We start from the raw sequence: 11,573 nt of genomic DNA on the forward strand, positions 1-11,573 counted from the left end.
GATCCCATCTGCCAGGCAAAATAGCTATAAAGTGGAGAAATCAGGTTTTTGTTTTTTTTTAAATGAATCCAGTGAGAGTAACTTGAGTTATTTTTTAATGTAAGAGCAAATAAACTCTTGAGCAAAGCTGCAGAGCAATGTGGTGTTCTTTTAATTTATAGCTAGGTCAAGTCCAAATCCCGGTTTTAGCTAAATTAGAATGTTCCCAGAAGAGAGAATGATTAGACAATTCAAGTCGGCTTATGCTGGCCTTCTGAAACCTGGCTCACAGTCTGAGGGGACTAGAATTCCATTCTCAATTCAAGACAAGTAAACATTTCTCCGTGTAGTCATGAGACTCACTGCACAACTTGGCTGGATGTTGCCATTTTCTTTAGCATATGTCGACAAAAACAAGAGTGTTGTTCTCCCGTATTCTAGTCTGAAGGAGTGTGGAATAAGGGCACACACCTGTTCTTTCTTTTCTTGGCCAACATTTGTCTCAAATTTTGGACTTCAATTTTGATGAATTTTATTTCTTTATCTACTAATAGGATCATTTGAAATATAACATTCATAGTTAATATATATATATATATATATATATATATATCAAAATTAATTGTAATGTGCATCATGACTGCCAAGACAATCAGAGTTATTTGGGACTTGTGTGTACTGAGATGCATTATTTTCATAAATACATAATCCTTCTTTACAGCAGAATGGAGACGAACAGGGCAAAAACATGACTTTAAAGCTCCCAGCTTTCCTGTACCAATTAAGGATATTGGATAGTAGTTTAGCATGTCTGTCTCAGGTAGGGAATAACTCAGATATTATCTATCTTCTGGGTTAATGTAGACATTTTCATATTATCATTATGAAGTATGGCAGGTTGTTTGAATGATTATATATTAAGGCATTTAAAAAATTCTGTGTTTCAGTACCAGAGTCAGGAAACCTTATTTAACAGCTCTACCTTTGGGCAGCTGTGTGATCCAAGCAAAATAGTTAACCTTTTAAACTCTACTTTTACTCATGTGGATAGAGAGGGTTGACTTTCTTTACCCACAGTTACCAAGCATTTTAAAGGAAAACAGAGAACACAGTGCCTAGAAATATAGATAATTAATGGAAGTGGAATCTGGGCTATTTAATATAAGTTTTACCTGTTAATAGTAAAACCATTGGCAGTACTGACAACAGCCCACAGATTTTTTTATTTTTATCTAGTGAAGAAAGCTGGTCTAAGCACTGTATGTGTATTAGCTTCATGACTCCTATAACAGCCCTTGAAGTAGCTAGTTACTCTTATCTAATCTAATAAAAGAGAAACATTTCAATTGACTGCACCTCCACAATGTCCCAAGCCACGCCCACCAGCCAATCAGAGCATCTATATGCAAATTAACCCAGCCAAGATGGTGGCTGGCAGCACTGGAGCTGGAGCAAGCAGGAGGCTTGGTTGCCCCAGCAATGGAGCAAGCCAAGCTTCCCACCTGCCCTGGCCAGCTGTAGCGTCCGCTCAAGGCAACAAAGTTTTAATTATTGAAGATAAATAAATCCCAGATACCTGATTACAACCAGCCTCCACTGGGAGCTTGGGTGGCTGGGGGCTGTGGCCTCTATTCTATATAATAAAAAGGTAATATGCAAACTGACCCTAACAGCAGAACGACTGGGAATGACTGGTCACTATGACACACACTGACCACCAGGGGGCAGACGCTTAATGCAGGAGCTGCCCCCTGGTGGTCAGTGCGATCCCACAGCCAACCTCTAGCAGCCCCTCCCCATGGCTGGCCAACCTCCCACAGTCCCTCCACCCTGCCAGCCTGCCCTCTCAATAGGCCCTGATCAGTAGCAATTTTTCAATCTCATAAATACTGTCTTGTTCAGGATAGTACTTTCTATATAAAAATCAGATCATGGGAAGCAACAATAAAAAGTTTAACATGTTATATTTAAAATTATAAATTCAAATATATAAAACTCAGAATTAAGAGTTACTGCTCTCCTTTCTATGGCATGTCTTTATACTCCAGAAGCAAAATATAGTTGACCATTGAAGTGTCTTTCTTAAATTAAGACGTTATATGCATATTTTTTGACTGTGCAGGAGGCCATCATTTTTCAAGGGTCAACTGTAAAAGAAATACACATTTTCATTATTTATTTATTTATTTAAAAAAAAACATATCCACAGGCTTAATCATCCTTCTAGTATTTATGCTTTTGAGTAGAATATGTTTTCTATATCCATATTGCCCAGAATTCTAAATATGTATATTCTCTCTTTTTGCTAGAAGATAAATGGTTATCGGTATTTGGAACAATGTTTCTAGTATTACTTGGCTGATTCTTGAAAGAATGATGTTACAAGAATATTTGCTTCCTACCCAAGTCCAAAGAGAGTTGAGGATGTCACACACATTGGGGATTACACAAGAGGCATCTTGAACAAGGGTTCTGGGATGCCTAGGAAGGTTGATCAGAAATGGCTTTGGCTGCTTTAAAGGAAGATGGTATGCAAATTTATGTAATAGAGAATGGGATGGATATCATAGGTTATGTGTAAATGCGTGATCAGATGAACTGTAAAAATCTGAGCTCATCTTATTTTTGTCATTTGTCTTTAGCACCTATAAACCCTAGGCTAAAGGATCCCTGTCCTAGTATTTATGACACATAATCGACACATTGTGGTAAATTAGACACGTCACTATATTCTGTCACTTCTATTTAAATCAGATGCTTTATCCTGAGGAAGTTACTGCTTTTTTAGAATTGTCCTCAAGGGCAATTTGCTCAGTGACTCCTTGCACAAGTCAGCATTTTCTGTCATTATGGGAGGGAAGTTAGAGTGTGTTTGAGGAGACAAAAAGAGAGGAAAAGAAAAACCAAGACTTTTGACCCCTAGAGCGTTGGCAAATATGTTAGCAATGTTTAAAATAATATAATCTGAGGGTTGAAAGGACCTTAAAAACCTCATAGCCTTAGTTGCCGCTCAGTGAAGCAATCGTTTTTATAACCATATATCTAATATCCACCCAACCTCTGCTTGAATACCTTTAGCAATTCTTGAATATCAATCTGTACCCTTATTGTTAGAAGTATCTTCCTTAAATTAAGACAAGTGCTAACTCCATAGAACTACGAGTCATTGGAAAGTAAGTCTTGATACTCCTCTACTTGATGGACTTTCAAATAGTTGAAGCCAGTTTTCATATTTCCTTACTCTTTCTTTCTCCAGGTGACAAATCACCAGCTCTTTAACAGCTCCTTACATCATTTGCCAACCTGCTCTGAGCGTATCCCAGATTAATAGTGAGTTCTTTTCATAATTGCCAAAGCTGTAGCTGTTGTCTAAAATACATTATTATATAAAAATTGTTTCCCCCTCTTTATTTAAGTTATATATGCTTTTTTTGTGGCAAATCAGCACCTATAATCCCACCCCTTAGGTAACCACTGTTGACATTTCCATATGCTTCCTTTTATCTTTATATGTTTTACATCATTTTTATAAAGTGGATTATGTGTATAATTTTCAACCATGCTTAAAAATTATAGTATGGTATGTTTTAAACACTCTTTGGGAAGATGTGTGTAGCAAGTTATCCTAAATCTAGTGTTCTAACTTCTATCCTGATAATTATCTTCTTCTTAATCTCTTCACCCCAAGTATCTGCAGAAATTCTTTTTGAAGCACTTAGTCAACATCAAGGACAATGGCCATAAAGACCTGAAGCACTTCCCAGGTAATCATTGATAACAAAACACTTCAGGTACAATTGAAAGCCAGTGTTTTTTATTTAGAAAGTTGACTTAAATTGAGAACACTTCTCTCTTCTTTGTTGACCAAGTCTTCCTTCTTGAAAAGACACTTCTGAGGCCGATAAAGAAATTTACACTCTCTATTCATAAGGTATTTAGTCTTTGTATTGTCATGATGACAAACTGAGTGCCATTAGCCAAGGAGACTCCCTCATGATGACAGAGGTGGATCCCCAGTGAAAGGAATCAAGTGAAGGTGAAGCAGCACAAGGCTTTGTAACCATAGTTACTTTAAGTCAAAGATTATAAATGTATTGTTTCCATTGTGAAAGATGCATTAACATTCCTTTATGTTTAGTCTTAGAAACCTTGTTATCCTGGCTAGCCTATTTGCTTACTTATCTCTAAACAAATGGCTAGGCTTAATTAATTAACATTTAAACATTAACCTTGAAGATATATCCTGGGAGGTAGCCTGGGCAGGGGATAGAACTCTTTGAAAATGAGATGGAGTAATCTCAAAGAAATCCTCAAATTCCGAGTGAAGCAAAAACTATCTTATGAGCCTCTTCAAGAATTGGCTTCACTGACCTAGAAAATTCTGGAAATGACCTCCTATTTCATTATGTATGCACCTGAATGAAATGAAGGATGAAATGGGGATACGTTGGAAAGCAATCCTTAATACAAAATTGCTATATACTTTTCAGCTAATCATTCATCTAGTTGTAACAGATGTTTTCTTGTAAATGGGAAAGAAAATATTCAGAGTAAGCCACTAGAATAATTCACATATTCATAACAATGAAGTAGAATGTTCTTTTATGACTAGGCTATCACCACATTTAGGAAATTGATGTCTCAGATATTTTTTCTCACTTTGTAACAAATATATTGACAACCACACAATTATATCATTTGCACCAGAGGCTATTTGTAAACAACTATCTATTTTTAAACTATTGTATTGTTTCTATTTCCAAGAGATTTTTTTTTAAGTATGAGTTGTCCCTAGCTCTTTATAATAAATGTCCAGGGTAAACGGGTTTGCAGCTGGCTTTCTAAAAATATTCTAACATTTAGCCTTATTTGAGATTCTTTCTAACATTTCTTTTGCCTGTGTAAAGCAAGGAGAAACTTAACTTTCAATCAAAGCAGGACTTTAATCACTAAATATGATAACCTTTCCCAACTTGACTCCCCATGCCTACCTGACCCCTATGCATCCTACAGAATTTAGTTCAAACATAATTTTCTCAAAGAAATCTTCTGTTTCTTTACACTACATTAATAAGCCCATCTTCTCACTACCGGATCACATTTTACACCCTCATAGCACCTTAAATTTCTTCAGATGACTAATACACTTTAAATTCTTACTCAGTCCTTCCTCTTCACAAAGATTAAAACTATGTCCAAACAGAAAACTTTTCTCGCTCAAGCGCTTTTTCCTCAGAACTAAACATAGTACCTTGCACATCGCCAGCCCTCCATGTTTGTTGAATTAATAAAATGAATGCACTAAATACAGTCTATTAGGACCCTTGAAGCTTGAGGTTTTTGCCATAATATTATTTTATTAGTTTAACCTGAGAAAAAGAGGTGACAAGTGCCATTCCACACTGTGGAAGGCAAAGCCTAGAACGTCTGAATTGAGGCACACTCATGGTTACTGACACAGTCTGCCATCTTGGGGGAAGTTCAAAGCTTCCTCCTTCTCACTCTATTCTACCCCAGGAGGAGGATGCACATAAAGAAAGAGCAGTTTTGGATTATAAAGTTGTGAAAGGAATCAAGTGAAGGTGAAGCAGCACAAGGCTTTGTAACCAGTTACTTTGGAAGAGGTTAAAACATCTTGTGCTCCAATAACAAATTTCCGTTGTAATCAGGAACCAATTTCAAGTTCCTGGTAATTGAAAATATATGCTCTCATAGAGAGAAGTTAGGTGTGTGGATAAAAAGGGGGTGCTGCAATAAATCTAACTGAAAGTAACCTCACAGGATGACCTGATCATAAATTCCTAACTGGGCAGTTCATGATAGCTGTCAGGCCTATGACTTCTTTAGTAAAAGATTTAAGCAAGTTCTAACTGTTGTTCTTTAGCATCACCATTATCTTAACTTTGAAATGACAGAAATAACCCTCTTTTCCAGACCCCTGGCAGAAGTAACCACCTGCAAGGGAACAAATAATCTTAACTATCCTGTACCTTGCTTTCTCCTGCCTTCCTGTAATCTTCTTTACTTTCCTCCTTAAATCCAAAGGTATAAAAGAAGCTGAAAAACTGTCATTCTCTGGAGCTTTTAAGATCTTGCTTTCTGAAACTTTTGGCTTGAGTAAATTCTTATAATATTTTTGTTTTTACAGATTTAGACATTTCTTACATCCATGGACTGTATGAGCAACAGAAGTGTTTAAAAAATATATATTATTATTTCTATCTACCTGGACCAAGATATTTGCATTGTTATAGTTAAAATGCTAACACTGTTTCATTTTTTAAAAATATAGTTTTACTGATTTCAGAGAGGAAGGGATAGAGAGAGAAACATCAATTATGAGAGATAATCATTGATTGACTGCCTCCTGCATGCCCCACACTGGGGATCAAGTCTGCATCCCAAACATATGTCCTGACCGGGAATCGAACCGGGACCTCCTGGTTCAGAGATTGACACTCAACTACTGAGCCACTCTGGCTGGGCAATACTGTTTCATTTTAAAGACAAATTATATAGTAAATATTTTAAATTACCTTCTTTGTAACATCTTCCTATTTTCAGGGACTTGAAACAGTTATTCCAGGTAATTACAATTCAGACTGAAGAGACAAATCTGTGTAAAATATTTTCAAATAATTTATGTAGTTATTCCACCCCATTATTTAAGTGAGGGCTTGCATAGTGAATTATTTCCAAAGAATATAGTATGAAAAGAGGAAAGAGTAAGTTTACAGTGGCAAACACTTAAAAATACTCCTTGAATTAGGTGATTAACATCAACAGTGATGTTATGTTGGTATGGTGAAAATAATATGGAGTTGATATGGTGAAAATGGTACCTTACTTCTGTGATCTTCCATCATTATCACAGTATAATAATGAGAAAAACCATCAGCCAAATTCCAACAGAGGGATATTACACAAAATACCTGACCAGTACTTCTCAAAATGATCAAGGTTATAAAAAAACAGGAAATTCAGACAAATCAGAAATTGTCCCAACTAAGAGGAGCATAAGGAAATATAAAAACTAAATATAATAAGGTGTCTTGGAAGGGACAGGACACGAGGTAAAAATTAAAGAGATATTAGTAAAATGTGCACTGTAATTAATAATATATCAATATTAGTTCAACAAGTGTACTCTACTAATGTCTGATGTTAATAGAGAAAACTATGTGTGGGAATCCTCTGTGGTATATTTTCAATTTTTTTTCAAATCTAAATTGTTCTAAATTTGAGAGTTTATTTTTTTTAATGACTCTTCAAGCTTTGGAAATTTTACTAGATTAAAAATCTTGTAGTCATAAATTTAATCCTATTTATCTGGTTTTAAAAAGAATAGAGACTATACTTGTTATTTAGGGCTGCCATAAAAAAGAACCACAAATGAGTGGCTTAAACAACAAAAGGTATCACAGTTTGGTTAGAAGTCTGAGACTGTATGCATAGCCCATGGATAGACAATAGTGTGGGGAAGGCCTGGGGAGGGGAAAGAAGTGGGATAGAGGGGACCAATGGGGGGGGGGTTATGAGGACATCTGTAATAATTTCAACAATAAGGATAGATTTTTTAAAAGAGATGTTAGGAAGATTGGTTCTTTCTGAGGGCTGTTCCATGCCTCTTGCCTAGCTTCTTGATGGTTTGCTAGCAATCTTTAGTGTTCCTTGGCTTGTATATATAAAATACCCATGATCTCCGTTTTTATCTCCATATGGTGTTCTCCCTGTGTGTATGTATGGGTCTCTGCCAAAACTTCTCTTTTATGAGGACACTATGCATATTGGGTTAGGGTCTACCCTTTTGACCCCATCTGAATTTGGTCACTGCAAAGAGTCTATTCTCAAAAAAGGTCACATTTATAGGTTCTGAAGGTTATGATTTCAACAGCTCTTGCAGGGATAGAGTTCAACCCATAACAAGTACAATCTTTGAATCCTAAATGTTTATCTAAGAAGTCACCTCACTCATTAGGTGACCAATTGAGAGTGGTAGTGCTAGGATAGTACTAATAATTTCTTATAAGTCTGAAACTGAGAAATTCAGACATAAGGATATCTGCAGGTAGACAGCCCACAAATTTTCAGGCAGAGGGAACAGCTAATGTGAAAGTACCAGGAGGGAATATGCCTGGTATGTTTGAGGCCAAAGTAACCGGAACAGAGAGAATGAGGAGAAGGCTATTAAGAGATAAAATCAGCCTTAGCCAGTTTGGTTCCATGAATAGAGTGTCGGCCTGTGGACTAAAGGGTCTTAGGTTCGATTCCAGTCAAGGGCACATGTCCAGGTTGTGGGCTGGATCCCCAGGGTGGGGGGGGGGGGGTCATGCAGGAGTCAGACAATCAATGATTCTCTCTCATTACTGCTGTTTCTATCTCTCTCTCCCTCTCCCTTCCTCTCTGAAATCAACAAAAATATTTTAAAAAGAGATAAAATCAGAGAGATGTCAGGGGACCAGATCATTTAGATGGTTGTTTAACATAGTAATTTGGGTTTTATACCTAATAAGGGGGGAATCTATTGAACATCTCTTGAAAAGAGGAATAATAGGAAAATAATTATATTTTCTGGGTAGAAAATAAATTATGGAGACCTAGGAGCAGGAGGAAGGAGACTAGTTTAGAAGTTACTGCAATACTCCAGGATGTCAAGAGTGGAATGGAAATCAGTTGGATATAATTTTATGCAGAATAAAGAGACTTTGCAGATGCAATGGATGTGGACAGTGAAAAAGAAGAGTTAAACACAACACCAAGATTTATGGAAGAATTGCAATATTATTTAATTGAAATGGGAATGACTATGGAAAGAGCTAGAACTTAGTTGAGGAGAGGCAGATGTTAGGAAGTCAGTGTTGAAAATATTAGGTTTGAGATGCCTATTAGAGTTTCAAGTGGAGATGTCAAGTAGGTTTTTGGAGACTAAGTGAAACCTTTAGGGAAAAAGTCCAGGCCAGGGACATAGATTTTTGGACCATTAGCATATACAGTAGATAATATTTCAAACCATTAGACTAGATGGAATGACGTAGGAAATGAGTATAGACAGAAAAGGTGAGTGGTCCAAAAACTGAGCTCTGTATGTTCCAGCATTTCCTAATTTTCCTTCTTCATCTGAGGTTCCTTCTGTGCATTTTCCGTAGTTCACCCCCTCTATAAATAACTATGAGTGGTTGACATTGCTGTATTGTATATCAAACTTATATAACTACACTAATTAGAAGAGCATAAAGATATGAGCAGATCAAATAAATAGGATCAAGATCTCATCAATAGACCTATGCACATATGAACATGTGATTTATAGCAACAGTGGTAGTATAATAGTAAAGAAAGATTTTTTTCAACAAATGATATTGGGAAAATTGGCTACGCATAGAAAAAAATCAAGGGAATTTAACTTTCACATCATACACAAGCATCATTTCACATGTATTGTAGATTTAAATGTGAAGGTAAAACAATAAAACATATGGGAGATAACATAGGAGAACTATATTTATAATCTCATTATAGATGGACACTTCTTAAATAAGAAGCAAAAGCACTAATCATAAGGGAAAGATTGGTAAATGGGGTTACATACTAGTATTGGACATTTTTATTCATTAAAATATACCATTAAGACAGTTAAAAACAAACCACCAAGAAGGGAAACATGCTTTAAACACTTATTACAGGTAAATAGCTGTTTTCCCAGATTATATAAAGAACTCCCACATAGGAAAAGGATAGTCAGAGTACCCTCCACCCCCCAAAAAAGCAAGAAAACTGAAAGGGCACTACACACACACCCATACACATGCAATGAATGTAAATATCCAGTAAGCATATGGAATATATGAAAATATATTAATCTTCATCAGTAATCAGGAAAATGCAAATTTATACCTAAAGAAAATTGAAATTTTATAATACTGATAATAAATATTAAAGGGGCAATGGGAATGCTCACACCCCATTGACTGGTATATAGCTACAACTACTTTTGATAAATGTATTTCATTAAGCTGACCATATTTTACATTTTTCAATACTAGAGGCCCTGTGCACGAATTCATGCACCAGTGGGTGTCTTGGTCTGGCCTGTAGGATTGGGCTGAAACTGGCTCTTCAACATCCCCCAAGTGGTCCTGGATTGTGAGAGGGCACAGACCAGGCCAAAGGATCCCACCAGTGCACAGTCAGGGCCAGGGATGGACACGGGAGGTTGGCCAGCAGGGGAAGGACCACAGGAGGGCTCCAGGGCATGTCCAGCCCATCTCACTCAGTTCTGACTGGCTGGACCCCAGCAGCAAGCTAACCTATCTGTTGGAGTGCCTGCCCCCTGGTGGTCAGTGCACATCATAGCAACTGGTTGATCAGTCAACTATCTGCTCCCTGGTGGTCAGTGCATGTCATAGCGAGCAGTTGAGGGCCTTAGCATACTATGCTTTGACTGGTTGAACAACCGACCAGACGACCAGACACTTAGCATATTAGGCTTTTATTATATAGGATATACCCAAGATAATTCATGCAAGGAGACATGCACAAAAATATTAATAGCAGTATTATTTATTATCATTAAAACTGAAAACAATGCCTTTCAATAGTATGGCTAAATAACTCTGACATTTCCATGTAAATGGATGGATGTGATTTTGAGTGAAAGGCCAGGATTACTCTGTATACTTAGTACCATCAATTTAAATAGAGTTAAAAACAGGAAAGACTGGAGTGTTTAACAATGCAGGCTTTGACGGTATCAAGGAAATTATTATCCTAAAACATTCAAAGTATTGGTAATTTTGAGGGGGAAGGAGTGATTGAGAAGAGGCACAAAAGGGTCTCCTAGGCACTGACATATTTAAATTCATGGTCATGATAAGAGTTGCACAGGTAGTTACTTTGTGATGAATAACTGGACTCTCAAAAAAATAAAAATGATTGGATTAATGAACTGAAATGTCAACTGCTAGTTTTGTTATAGTTCCCTTGTTAAGAGAGCCTGCCTATTGCTGTGTTATATTATATGTACCTTTTGATTTAACCTGAAGTCAACTCTAGAAATGGGTAGAGCACTACAACAGAAAATACATGAAGGACATAGACCAGCATGATTTTATCACATCTAGAGCAGCCTATGATCAGGGAAAGCAAAAGTTTCATTTCACTTGACAATTTGATTGTTGGGTATTCTGACTGATCTTGGAACCACTCATGAGCCAAAGAAGAATCTATTCTATGACCAATTACTAATATCTACTGTCTTAGTCCATGTAGGCTGCTATAACAAATACCACTGGCTGGGGAGCCTATAACAAAACAGATTTGTTCCTCATGTTTCTGGAAGCTGGGAAGTCTAAGATCAAAGCACCAGTGAGGACCCTCTTCATGATTCACAGCTAATGGCTTTTCTCTGTGTCCTCGCTGGTGGGAAGGGCCAGGGAGCTCTGTGAGCCCTCTATTATAAAGGCACTAACCCCATTTATGAAGGCTCCACCCTCTTGACCTAATTACCTCCCAAAGGTCCTACCTTATACTACCATCACATTGGACATTATAATTTTAGCTTATGAATTTGGGGGATTAGCTCCAGATCCTGCTGA

The 11,573-nt window shown here is 36.9% G+C and overlaps 1 long non-coding RNA gene across 1 annotated transcript in view; it reads left to right on the forward strand.

Annotated features, from left to right (window-relative positions):
* Positions 1-3,247: 3,247 nt before the first annotated feature.
* LOC107183137 overlaps positions 3,248-11,573 on the forward strand; it is a 10,981-nt gene continuing 2,655 nt past the window's right edge. The window contains exons 1-2 of the long non-coding RNA XR_001513907.1: positions 3,248-3,309; positions 3,668-3,743. This is a non-coding gene — a long non-coding RNA (uncharacterized LOC107183137). The remainder of the gene's footprint in view (positions 3,310-3,667; positions 3,744-11,573) is intronic.

Source organism: Myotis davidii, unplaced genomic scaffold (assembly GCF_000327345.1).
Source record: "Myotis davidii unplaced genomic scaffold, ASM32734v1 scaffold115, whole genome shotgun sequence".
In the NCBI taxonomy this organism is placed as follows: Eukaryota; Metazoa; Chordata; class Mammalia; order Chiroptera; family Vespertilionidae; genus Myotis; species Myotis davidii.